At 39.2% G+C, this 11,723-nt stretch overlaps 1 long non-coding RNA gene across 1 annotated transcript; it reads right to left on the bottom strand.

Moving 5' to 3' along the window:
* LOC110265981 lies at nucleotides 4,379-10,124 on the bottom strand. Its single transcript, XR_002352733.1, has 2 exons — nucleotides 9,514-10,124; nucleotides 4,379-8,897 (listed from the first exon to the last, which is right to left on the bottom strand). It is a non-coding gene; the product is annotated as an uncharacterized LOC110265981 (long non-coding RNA).

The following is an 11,723-nucleotide window of genomic DNA, read 5'->3' as shown; positions in this document are numbered from 1 at the left end:
CGGAAGAGCTTTTCTAGAGCTACAGAAATCCAAATGGAGTGCTCTCAATGGCTATGGAAAGCTGACTTCTAGAGCTTTCCAATAATATATAATAGCCTATACTTTGCTTCGGATTAGAATGCCCAAAACTGGCATCCAACGCCAGCTTCCTGCCCCCTTCCAGGCGTCCAGCGCCCAAAGAGTAGAGACCAGTATCCAAACGCCCAGAGAGGACCCCGTAGCTAGTGTTCAACACCCTAGGAGCCTCATAGCACATGGATCTCATCAAAGCTCAGCCCAAACACTCACCAAGTGGGTCCCAGAAGTGGATTTTAGCACTAAAAATATCGTTTTACCCTTTTCTATGTAATCCCTAGTTATTAGTTTAGTATTTAAAGTACTTTTACATTCTGCATCAAGGAGGATGCAGACCATACACGTTTTCACCATTGTATTTTACATTAGTATGAGTTTCTAAACCTCCTAGGTTGAGGGAAGGAGCCCTGCTGAGTCCTATGAATTAATAAAAGTGTTAATGTTTCTTCTTTGATCAGTGTTTGATTAATTCTAAGATATGTATTCGTACTTCAACGTGGTGGATAGGAAGATCAGTTTCAATCTGCTCTATTCATTACATTAAGATGTACGTGCCTGACAAACACATGCGTCTACTTGGGTTTTTGTGAATACTTCAGTGGAAAGCACACACCACTAGCTTGAATCATACATCTCTCAGACGGCTAATCCATGACTTCGTTGGGGACTTCTCGAGACACCAGTTCAGCCGATTTACGGGGAGATTAGGGTCTCTGTGATAGAGGCTAGAACCCAATGATGTAGCATTCTCTGATCCGGAAGATCCGACCTTGTTTGTGGCATTTTGAGTAGGATCATTAAGGAGAATGGACTGTACGTGCTTCATCCTCAAGCAGAGATGGATCCACACTAACCCTGAGGTTTAGATCTGGAGGAGTATTGACGACCTCTCAATAAAGGTGCCAATTACTTACAGCCTGCCATTGAAGAGATCACTCACAAGCAAAGAGGACAGTAATATCGGAGTTAATTCAGAAAGACAAAGCAACTCCAATCCTTTACCTTATTCTTATTACTGATTCCATTTAATTTACAGAGTATCTTTATTAGTTATATGTCTTCATAGTTTCAGATCTCATAAATCCAACAACCTTCTGATCTGCCTGACTAAGACCTGTAAGATAACCATAGCTTTCTTCAAACTACAATCCTCGTGGGATCAACCCTAACTCGCTCAGGTATTACTTGGATGACTTAGTACACTTGCTGGTTTAACAGTACGAAGGTGTGGGGATTCGTGCTACCATTGACCATCTTTCCAAAATTGAGCCTGAAGAAGGGATGCATCAACCCACTCCTGTGACTGAGACATTCTTGGATGAGAAAATCTTTATGATTCAAAGGGTTTCGTGGTTTGCAGATATTGCAAACTACAAAGCCATGAGGTTCATCCCCAAGGATTACACTAAACAACAAGTTAAAAATCTTTTAAATGATGCTAAGTACTACTTGTAGGAAGAATCTTACCTTTTTTAAGAGATGCTTAGATGGTATAATTTGGCGTTGTGTCTCAGATGAGGAATCACAGTAGATTCTCTGACATTGTCATGGTTTTGAGTACGAAAGCCAATTTGGTGGTGAACGGACGGCTACTAAGGTCCTTTAGAGCGATTTTTATTGGCCGACTCTCTTTAGAGACTTTTGAGAATTCGTGAGGAACTATGACAAGTGCCAGAGGGTGGGGAATCTTCCCCACAATCATGAAATGGCACAGTAAGAAATTTTAGAGATTGAGTTGTTTGATGTGTGGGGCATTGATTTCATGGGTCCTTTTCCACCCTCATACTCAAACACTTACATCTTGGTGGCAGTAGATTATGTGTCCAAGTGGGTGGAGGCAGTGGCTTTACCTACTAACGATGCCAAAGTGGTAATGAGCTTTCTTCAGAGATATATTTTCAACCAGTTTGGCGTCGCAAGGACAGTAATTATTGATGGAAGAAGACACTTTTGAAACAAACAACTGGACTCACTTCTGTAGAGATATGAAGTCCGTCATAAGGTGGCAACCCTCTATCATCCACTGACAAGTGGACAAGTTGAGGTCTCCAACAGAAAACTCAAGCGTATTCTAGAGAAGACTGTTAGCACTTCACAGAAGGACTGGGCTAGGCAGCTTGATAATGCTCTCTGGGCTTATCGGATGGCATTCAAGACTCCTATCGGCATGTCCCCATATTAGCTGGTCTATAGTAAAGCCTGTCACTTGACAGTTGAGTTAGAGTACAAAGCATATTGGGTAACAAAGTTCCTGAACTTTGATGCCAAGGCTGCAGGAGACAAGAGGCTCCTTCAACTGAATGAGCTTGATGAATTCAGAAATTTTGCTTATGAGAATATCAAGCTCTGTAATGAGAAGACCAAGTTGTGGCATGACAAGAGAATAGCCACAAGAACATTTGAGCCAGGCTAGAAAGTCTTACTATTCAACTCAAGGCTCAAGCTCTTTTCCGGAAAGCTGAAGTCCCGGTGGTCAGGATTGTTTGTAGTGACCAGAGTGTCTTAGTTTGGTCATGTGAAACAACAGGAAGAAAACTCAGATAGAAGGTTCACTGTCAATGGCCAGAGGCTGAAGCACTGTCTTGGAGGCGAGATTGATTGTTAGAGGTCCACTCATTTGCTGACTTAGCAAAGCTGACCGTCAAGCTAGTGACATTAAAGAAGCGCATTTAGTTCCTCTAGAAAGAAGGAAGGAGAAGGTCCCAATGATCGGTCTTTTTGATGCAAATCGGTTCAGTTCCAAGGTCTACGAGGACCACTTTCATGAGATCACTTCGTGGAAGAAGGTGATTTTGGAGGTTCAATTTGATCTTAAACCGGACGAGTATCCAGAGATACAGGCTGAGATTCAGAGGAGGGGATGGGGCACATTGTGCAACCCAGTTATTGAGGTGGGCCAGTTGATGGTCCAAGAATTTTATGCCAATACTTGGGTGACTTACAAGCATGTGAAGGGCGTAAACCCCAGCCCCAAGAACTGGAGGACTATGGTGCGAAGGCGAGTCATTGACTTTGGACCACAGAGTGTGAAAGAGACACTCCACCTACCACAGACCGGGGATGAGGATGATGATGAGTCCTATACTGAGAGGGTCAATAGAGACAAGAGGCCGGAGCAGATACTCACGGACATATGCCTTCTGGGAGCCTAGTAAAGGCTTAATTCTGAGAGGCAGCCTTACTAGTTGTGCTGGCACGATCTGAAGCCGGTTGCTAGAGGATGGTTAGAGTTCATTCAGTACTCCATCATCCCTATAAGCAACCAATCTGAGGTTACCATAGACCGAGCAGTGATGATTCACTGTATCATGCTCGGTCATAAAGTAGAGGTGGAGCGGGTGATTCTGCAGGAGATATACAGCATTGCTTCCAATGCCTCCACCCAGCTAAGTTGGTGTTCCCGCACTTGATTTACCACCTCTGTGAGGCTGCTAGGGTGTGGATCGACCATGACACTCTTATCCCCATCGAGCAGCCCATCTCCAAGAAGACTATGAAGTACGCTCGGGAGTATGCTAGAGCCCCAAGAGAGGAGCCGGCTCCCGCACCTCAGCCTCAACATCCTGAGATACCTCAGGGATATTATTTCCCTCTGCAGGATTACTGGGATCAATTGACATCATCCATTGGACATCTGGCATCATCCGTTGATCAGTTGTGGATGGACCATGAGGGCCAATCCACCCTCCTTCAGCAGTTAGTGGAGTAGCAGCAGAGACAGAGGCGGGAGATGGAGCATCTGAGGCGTGACTTTGGAACTCAGCGAGGATTTCCAAGAGGAGGCAGTAACCAGGACTGAGGTGGTTGAGTTTCTTTATTGATATTTCCCTTATTTCTGTTTTCAGTTATTATATTTTATTTCCTATTTCTATTATTTAGTTCTCAATCCTTTGCATGATTAGTAGTGTTGTTAGTTCTTCTAGTTTAGTTTATTAATTTAGTATTTTATGCTTATTTTAAAAAGTTGTCTCATGTATTGCTCACCGAGCTTGAAAAAAAAAAGAGAAAAGTGATAGAATGCATGAGAACTTAAGTTTATATATTCTGAGTTGTCTTATTTATCTTAATCTGGTGGTATTTATCTGTGGTTCTGAATGTATAAAAAGAACAATGCATAGTTGATATTGGAGTTAAGATTGTTGATTCTTGAGGTACATGAATTTAGAGAAGTATTATGAATTCCCTAAATTAAACAAAAAAATTAATCCTTAAAGTAAAAGAAACAGTAAAAAGAAAAAAAGAAAATACAAAGCGAGGTCTAAGACTTTGAGCATCAATGGCTAGAAAGGTCAAATATGATTAAAAGATGAAAGAGTTATTTTCCTAGCCATATGCTTGTGGTGTAAATGTGTCAAGAAATTCTTGAGATAGAGCACTAAGAGTCGAGACCAAGTGCAAGTAAAGAGTATGCCAAAGGCTCTGAGCACCACTAAATAGGAAAAATAAAAAGAAAAATCAAAACTCAAAGAGTTCTCCAGCTAAGTGCTTATGGTGTTTCTGTGTCAAGTAAATCTTGAGACAAAACATTTAAAGTCACGGCTAGGGTGAAGGTGCAAAGCACTAAAGAAAAGAACAAAAGAAAATGTTGTGTTCAAAGATTAATCAGAGGATAAAAGGGAAGAGAATTCATAATATTATCTGAGTTCTAGTTCTGAAGGACATTGACATTTCTAAGTTTCAAAGAATAGTGAGATGCCGAAACTATTCAAGATGACAGTATCGTTAACCCCACTTAGAGGAGAGACAGGAGCTTAATTGAACACTCAATTCTCGGGCAGACCCACAACTCAGATTCAGGTTATTTTTGGTTGCTTTAGGACAAGTAATAATTTAAGTTTGGTGTTGAGATACGTGAGCATCTTTCCTATATTTTCTTACTATTTTAGATGTGAATTTATTGAGTTTTATTGAGATCTTAGTGCTTGAAGCCTATTTTGATGCTACTTTGAGGCGCATTGTGGTTTTATTTATTTGTGGAAAAATCTGGGCTTGTTTGGTAGAATTTGTGCAGAAGAAAAAGGAAGAAATTTGATGCTGCCACGCTGGTGCCAAACGCCGCTACCTGGTGTTTGGTGCCAAGCGCCTCGTACTACGTGCAAGCTCTCTATTGAGCTGGTGCTAAACACCTCGACCTGGCATTTAGTGCAGAAGACCTCGTAAAGCGCTCATAGAATCTCACGCTATTGGCTCTAAATGCTGAACCTGGCGTTTAGTGCCAGGAAGACAGCAAGACCAGAAACTTCTCTGCCTCAGCGGCGCCTGGCGTTTAGCGCTAGTAGCGCAAATATGATTTTTAAAGAAGGCTCTGTTGGCTTAGATTTTTTATTAATAATTTATTTTATTTTATTTTATTTTCATTATTATTATTATTTCAAAACACAATCTTTTAAGTTTTGAATTTATTATTCTATTTTATTTTCAAATCAAATTAGGTTAGATATAAAAGGGAAAAGATTTAGCCCTCGAGGCTCTCTTCTCTTCTACCTCATTCTACACTCTACACACTTTTGAACCCTAGTTTTTTTCTCTGAGCCACGAGCAACTAAACCCCCGTTGTTAAGATTAGGAGCTCTGTTTATTCTATGAATTAATACTATTGTCACTCTATTTTAATTATTGTATTGATTTAAATTCAAGGATTACTTTCGTTCTTCATCTTATGAATTTGAATGTATTGGAAAATAACTCTTGTTCTACATGAATTCTTGTTGATTCTTGGAAAAGTTAACTCACTTGAATACTAGCTTGAAAGTAATTCCTCCTAAATTACTAATTACCTGGACTTAACTGGATATGTGACATATAATTCTCTTATATTTGAGTAATTAGGATTTTTATGGCTAATAAACGAGAATTGGATTTAACCTTTTAATCTACATTAAGTGACCAAGAAATTAGCAGTTGATTAGGTTAGAGGAGACTAAATTACTAAGGAATTAGGGTTTAGTCAATTAGGGCTTGTCATGAATTGGATCTTGCATGATAAAAATAGTTGGTAAGAAATATTAATCTGGAAAAATAAATAACTCTGAAACCTTAACTGTTCTCTCACAAAACTTTCACATCCAATTTATTACTTGCTTTCTAAATTTCTGATTTACTGTTTAATACAATTTGAACCCCAAAACACACTTTTCTGCTTGTTTAACAAAGTGAATCCTTCAACCATTGTTGCTTGATCCATCAATCCTTGTGGGATCGACACTCACTCACCTGAAGTATTACTTGGTATGACCCGGTGCACTTGCTGGTTCAGTTGTGGTATTCTAATTCCGCACCAACAAAACCGCAGAACTAGCCAGATCTATGGAAAATCGAAGCCGGCTAGTTGGCAGGCATTATGAATACCAAGCCACATAAGAAGTTTAATTTTCTGTAGAACTCGCAACCGCCACAACCAGAGATAATTATCAGTACGATTGCAAGCAATTTTCTATTGCAAAATCCAACAATAACAACTCTTAGTCGAAAAGTCCTTATTATTGGAACTATACCAAATCCATCCAGATCGGTTGCACCATGCCACACAGAGAAGATATTAGACAACTTCATTTTAAAATCTTCATTAATAGGAGTGTATAGAACATTCCAATTCCAATAGTCAAGAGACTAAACATCCTCCACCTTTAAGATTGTGTCTGTAATATGAACAAAAGGAACAAAACTATCGAGACAGCCGTTTGGGTGCCAAGAATCGAACCAAAAGGATTGATCAAGAGAACCAATACTCCAGGCCAGCCTACCCTGCATCACTCTCTTAGTATTCATGATTCTTGAAATTCCAGAAGCATGATTCGGAATCCTTGTCTCTAGAATAAAATCATGCAATACATATTTATGAATCAAAACTCTGACCCAAAGCTTATGAGAGCTATGAAGGAGTTGCCGCAAAAGCTTAACCATTAAGGCCAGGTTCGCACATCTCATATCTCTAATACCCAGGCCACCAAACTTGCGGGGGGTAATAACTGTATCCCACTTAACAAGATTTAAGAACCTTTCATCAATTTTTCTTTCCAAAGAAAAGTCCTTATTGCAGCATTAATTTTCTTTCAAAAAGAGGTAGGAAAAAAAGAGACTTGCATTTCATAAATATGTAATGTAGAAGCCACAAATTTAATCTGACAAAGTCTACCTGCTCTATTGAGAAAGCCACCCTTCCAATTCGCCAATCTATAGACTTGATTCTATTCAAAGAATCTGCAAATCTGGCTCTAGAAGTTTTGGGATGCCCAATGTTTATCCCTAAGTATTTTCCCAAATTATTAGTCAACCAAGTCTGAGAAACTCTGGTCAAGACCTCTCTTCGACTATTAGAGACATTCTTGGAACATAAAGTTTTTTATTTCTCAAGATTTACCTTCATACCTGAAGTCTTATAAAAAGTTCTATAAATCACATGATGTTCTGAACTTGAGACCTGCTGGCCTTGCAAAACAAGAGAAGATCATCTGCGAACATGAGATGAAACGTCCGAGGACTGCCCCGAGAGATGGCCATAGCTTCCCAATCACTAGAACTAACTTAGGATTCAATAAAAGTAGCCAAAACCTATACATACAGATGACAAAGAGGTAGAGTGACATGGGATATCCTTGTCTAAGACCCATCCGAGGATGAAATCCCTCTAGTTTAACACCATTCCATAAGATGGACAGATTTGAGCCCTTCACACAATTCATAATCAAGTTGATGATAGTCTAGGAGAACCCAAAAACAGGAAGAGAATCCTCAAGAAAACTCCAATCAACTCTGTCATACGCCTTCTCCAAGTCAATCTTAAAGGCAATGGCACCTTTCTTTGACTTAGTCCTCTTAAGAAAATGAAGCATCTCTTGAGCCAGAATAATATTATCCAGAGCTCCCCTACCATGAATGAAGCCCTTTTGAGTTTGGCTAATTATCTCCTAAAAACGGTTGCAATCTGTTAACTAGAACCTTGGTGATAATCTTGTATATGACATTACAGAGACTAATAGGGTGAAAATCCTTGAAGGCACAAGGTGTCTCACACTCTGAGATAAGAATAATAAGCATTTTCACCAAGGAGTCACTCAAGAAACCATCAAGAAAAGCACTCTAAACAAACCTCCAAACTTCTTGCCCTACAACATCCTAGTAATGCTTGAAGAAGAATGCCTAGAAACCATCCGCGCTAGGAGCTTTCAAAGCGCTCATACTATCCACAACTTGCTTGACTTCCAGAAAAGATATTAGTTGAGTAAGGCAATCACAAGCAGTCTGATAAAGCCTAGGCGAAGGAATTTCTCACATGCACTAAAGATCAATTTGCTCAGTAAAGCAAAAGAGATTTTTAAAAAATTTTAGAACTTCACACTGCAAAACATCTTGATCTGTGGCCCAAGAACCGTCACTAGTTAGAAGACCATGAATCTTGTTTGCTTTTCTTCGGAGAATGGTTCGCATGAGAAAAAATTGTGTATTACAGTCCCTATATCTCATCCACTACTCTCTGGATTTCTAAAACCAGAAAAATTTGTCTTGTGCTAAAATGGTGTTAAGTGCCATCCTAATCCCTTCTTCCTTCTGCCTAAGCTCAACATCATCAAAAACCTCCATACTTTTCTGAACTTCTTCCAACTGAGCTTCAAGCTTATGCTTATTGACAAAAATATTGCCAAAAGTATTAGAATTGAATTCCAAGAAGCTTTTGGATTAGAAATAATTTCCATTAGATGCACCCACCTGAGGAATTAGACCCCCAAATTTTCTTGACTAGAGGTTTATATTCCGGATGAGATGCCCAAGTAGCTTGGAATCTAAAAGGCCGGTCACCCCTCCTCAAAGGAGCTCCGAGGCACCTAACCAAAAGGGGACAATGATCTGAATGTATACAACACAACACTTCAGCATATTCTTCGAGAAAAACCAGTCTCCACTCCCCATTACTACACACTCTATCTAGTTTTTTTGCAATATCCTTGGAACCTTGAATTCTCCTAAACAGGGTGAATTCTCTACCTGAAGTTGCCAAATAAAAAAGATTACTAAAATTTAGAGCGTTTGACAAATTAGAACTACGAGAGAAATAAAAGTTATCCCTCTCTAACCTCTATAGAGCACACAATCTCATTGAAGTCTGCCAGAATAACCGAAGGTTCCATTAAACTCAGAGAAATAGCATGTATATGATTTTACAATAAGACACGTCTAGAGTATTAAGGACCCCTATAAACTGCACTACAAACCCAAAAATTTCTTCCTCTGCCCACTTTAACAGTTACACATTGCTCAGTGTTTCGAAGAACCAAATAAGGAAAAGAAGGATCAGAAGACAAAAACAAAATACCCGTTTTGTGCCCACTAACTTCAGATATACTCATAAAAAAATTCCAAAGTATACCAAAAACCCCTCATATGATCAAAACTAACATGCGTTTCTAGTAGAATGAAGAAAGAAGACTTGAATTTTCTTACCAATTCTTACAGTGTATCCAGGACATCTTGTTGGATGCCCCTTGATGTTCCAGCTTATTATATTCAATTGATCCATAAAAAAATCACAGATGAAGAAGCTGGAACATGAACAAAAGAATTACATGGTGGGTCCTCTATCCCCAAGATTCTGGGTGTTATCCATCGCTTCAGCATAAAAGTATTGCTTATCGCCACCCCGAGTACGAATAAGAGCTTCAACAAGGGATCCTTTTAGCAACGCTGGTCTCTGGCGCATGTGGTTGGAGACAACACTCCCAGCTTGGCGTGACAAGAAAGCTTCATTGTTTTTATCCAAAAGGCCCCAATTTTGTGCTTCAAAAGGGAATTCACTGGAGTATTAGGAATTTTTCCAAGCCCATCATGAGTAGGCCCATGTTTCGTTCCCCCAACCTTATTCAAAGTGGACCTTTCCTTGGTTGGGCCAGTTTTTGAGGAATGTGACATCTTTCCTTTTTCCTTTCTATTAAATGGGACCCACCCGTCATTATTTGCATGGATTGAGGCTTCATTTAGAAGATCATGCAATGTCCTAGGCTCAAGAATCGGGCTTTCTATATTCAACGCCTCCTTTCCAAGAATGTTACCAAATTCAAATTGCACTGCTTTTACCGTTTCAAGAACTGAATTACTAATCAGTGATGGCTCTACTGTCAGCGTGTTACCACTCAACCCATTATCCTTACTCTCAGTTCTTACACTAGCCTCGTGTTTTTGGCACTCCTTCGTGGCATTACAATAGCAACCACATGACGAACATATCAAATAGAGGTGTTCATATTCCACCTCATATATTTCATTATCCACACCAATTTTCTTGACCACTGGCTAGTCAAGATTAATTTGCACACATGCCTTTGCAAACTTGGCTCTCTTCGCTATTGGTTGTCAAATTTATACGGATTGACGTTCCAATGGTATCCGTAATGCAACGCATGACTTCCTCATCATAGTACTATATGTTAAGACTAGAGATCCTAACCCACACCAATATTGAACCAAAGAAATTCTCAGAGGGTTGAAAAGAGGTGCTATATGGTTTAACAACGATATAAGGATCAACGATCATCCACGGACCTTCCAATAGCACCCGATCTCTATCCTCTAACAAATCAAACTTCAATTAAAAGTAACCAAAACCTACATATAAAACCTCATATCCTCTTTTTATTCTCTATAAATTTTAAGTTTGTGGGTGACGGTTGCGTAATTGAAACGTTTTCTGAAAATCGTGGTCACAACAGCATCTTGTAAGGTTCAATTTGGACTTCTTGTGCTTCAAACGTAAACCGGAACCCAAGAGATATCTGAATCATTTTGCCACATTGTTATGGTTGCCATCTTGTTCCCAACCAGGGGGCGGAGCTAGATGAAAGATTAGAGGGGGGCCAAAAATATTTATATAATAAAATAAGACTAAAATAAAATTTTAAGGGGAGGCTAAACTAAAATTTACATATAATTTACATGTAAAAAATTAAAATTAAGGGGCCATTGCCCCCCCCCCTTTGCTACAATGTAGCTCCGCCCCTGTTTCCAACTAGATTCTCCAAAATCGTTAGAGTTCTAGCAATTGAGGATCCCACTACTTTGTCCTTTAAGGAGATCTTTAAGGATCTACCTTTACCAAACCTAGCACCTCCTGCGTCGTAGCCATTTCCTCTTTCATTGACACTTGAGACACCTATACCCACACTCTCCATTGTTTCCACCGCCGGCATCGCCAGAAATCTCACCGTGTTTTCCATTCTCAAAAGGTTCCCCATCCCTGCTCTCATCGTTCTTTCTACTCTCTCCCATATTTATGCTCATGTGTGTGAGTGTATAAAAAAAAATAATATTTGTTAGTCATGTAGTATTGCACATAAAAAGAATATGGGAAATAAATTGAGCAAAAATTACTTAGGACTGCACATGACGTGGTAATTATCCGTATCCGATCCGAATTTCACAGATGTTATTTGATCCGCACTATGGTAGGATCGGATTGTGGATTTGATAGTAATATCCGTGGATCCAATCTGTAAATCCGCATATCCACACGTCTCATATAAATAGTATAGTTTATAATATCTTGTTTTTAATTTTTTATGTTATACTTCAACTTAGAATAATTAAACTTAGATCTTGTGTTATTATTATTTTTTTGTTATTGAAAAAAATTTTATTAATAAAATTTTAAGAATAAATAG

Source organism: Arachis ipaensis, chromosome B08 (assembly GCF_000816755.2).
Source record: "Arachis ipaensis cultivar K30076 chromosome B08, Araip1.1, whole genome shotgun sequence".
Lineage (NCBI taxonomy): Eukaryota > Viridiplantae > Streptophyta > Magnoliopsida > Fabales > Fabaceae > Arachis > Arachis ipaensis.
The sequence above is the reverse complement of the archived record's forward strand: the minus strand, read 5'-3'. Positions and strand labels throughout refer to the sequence as shown.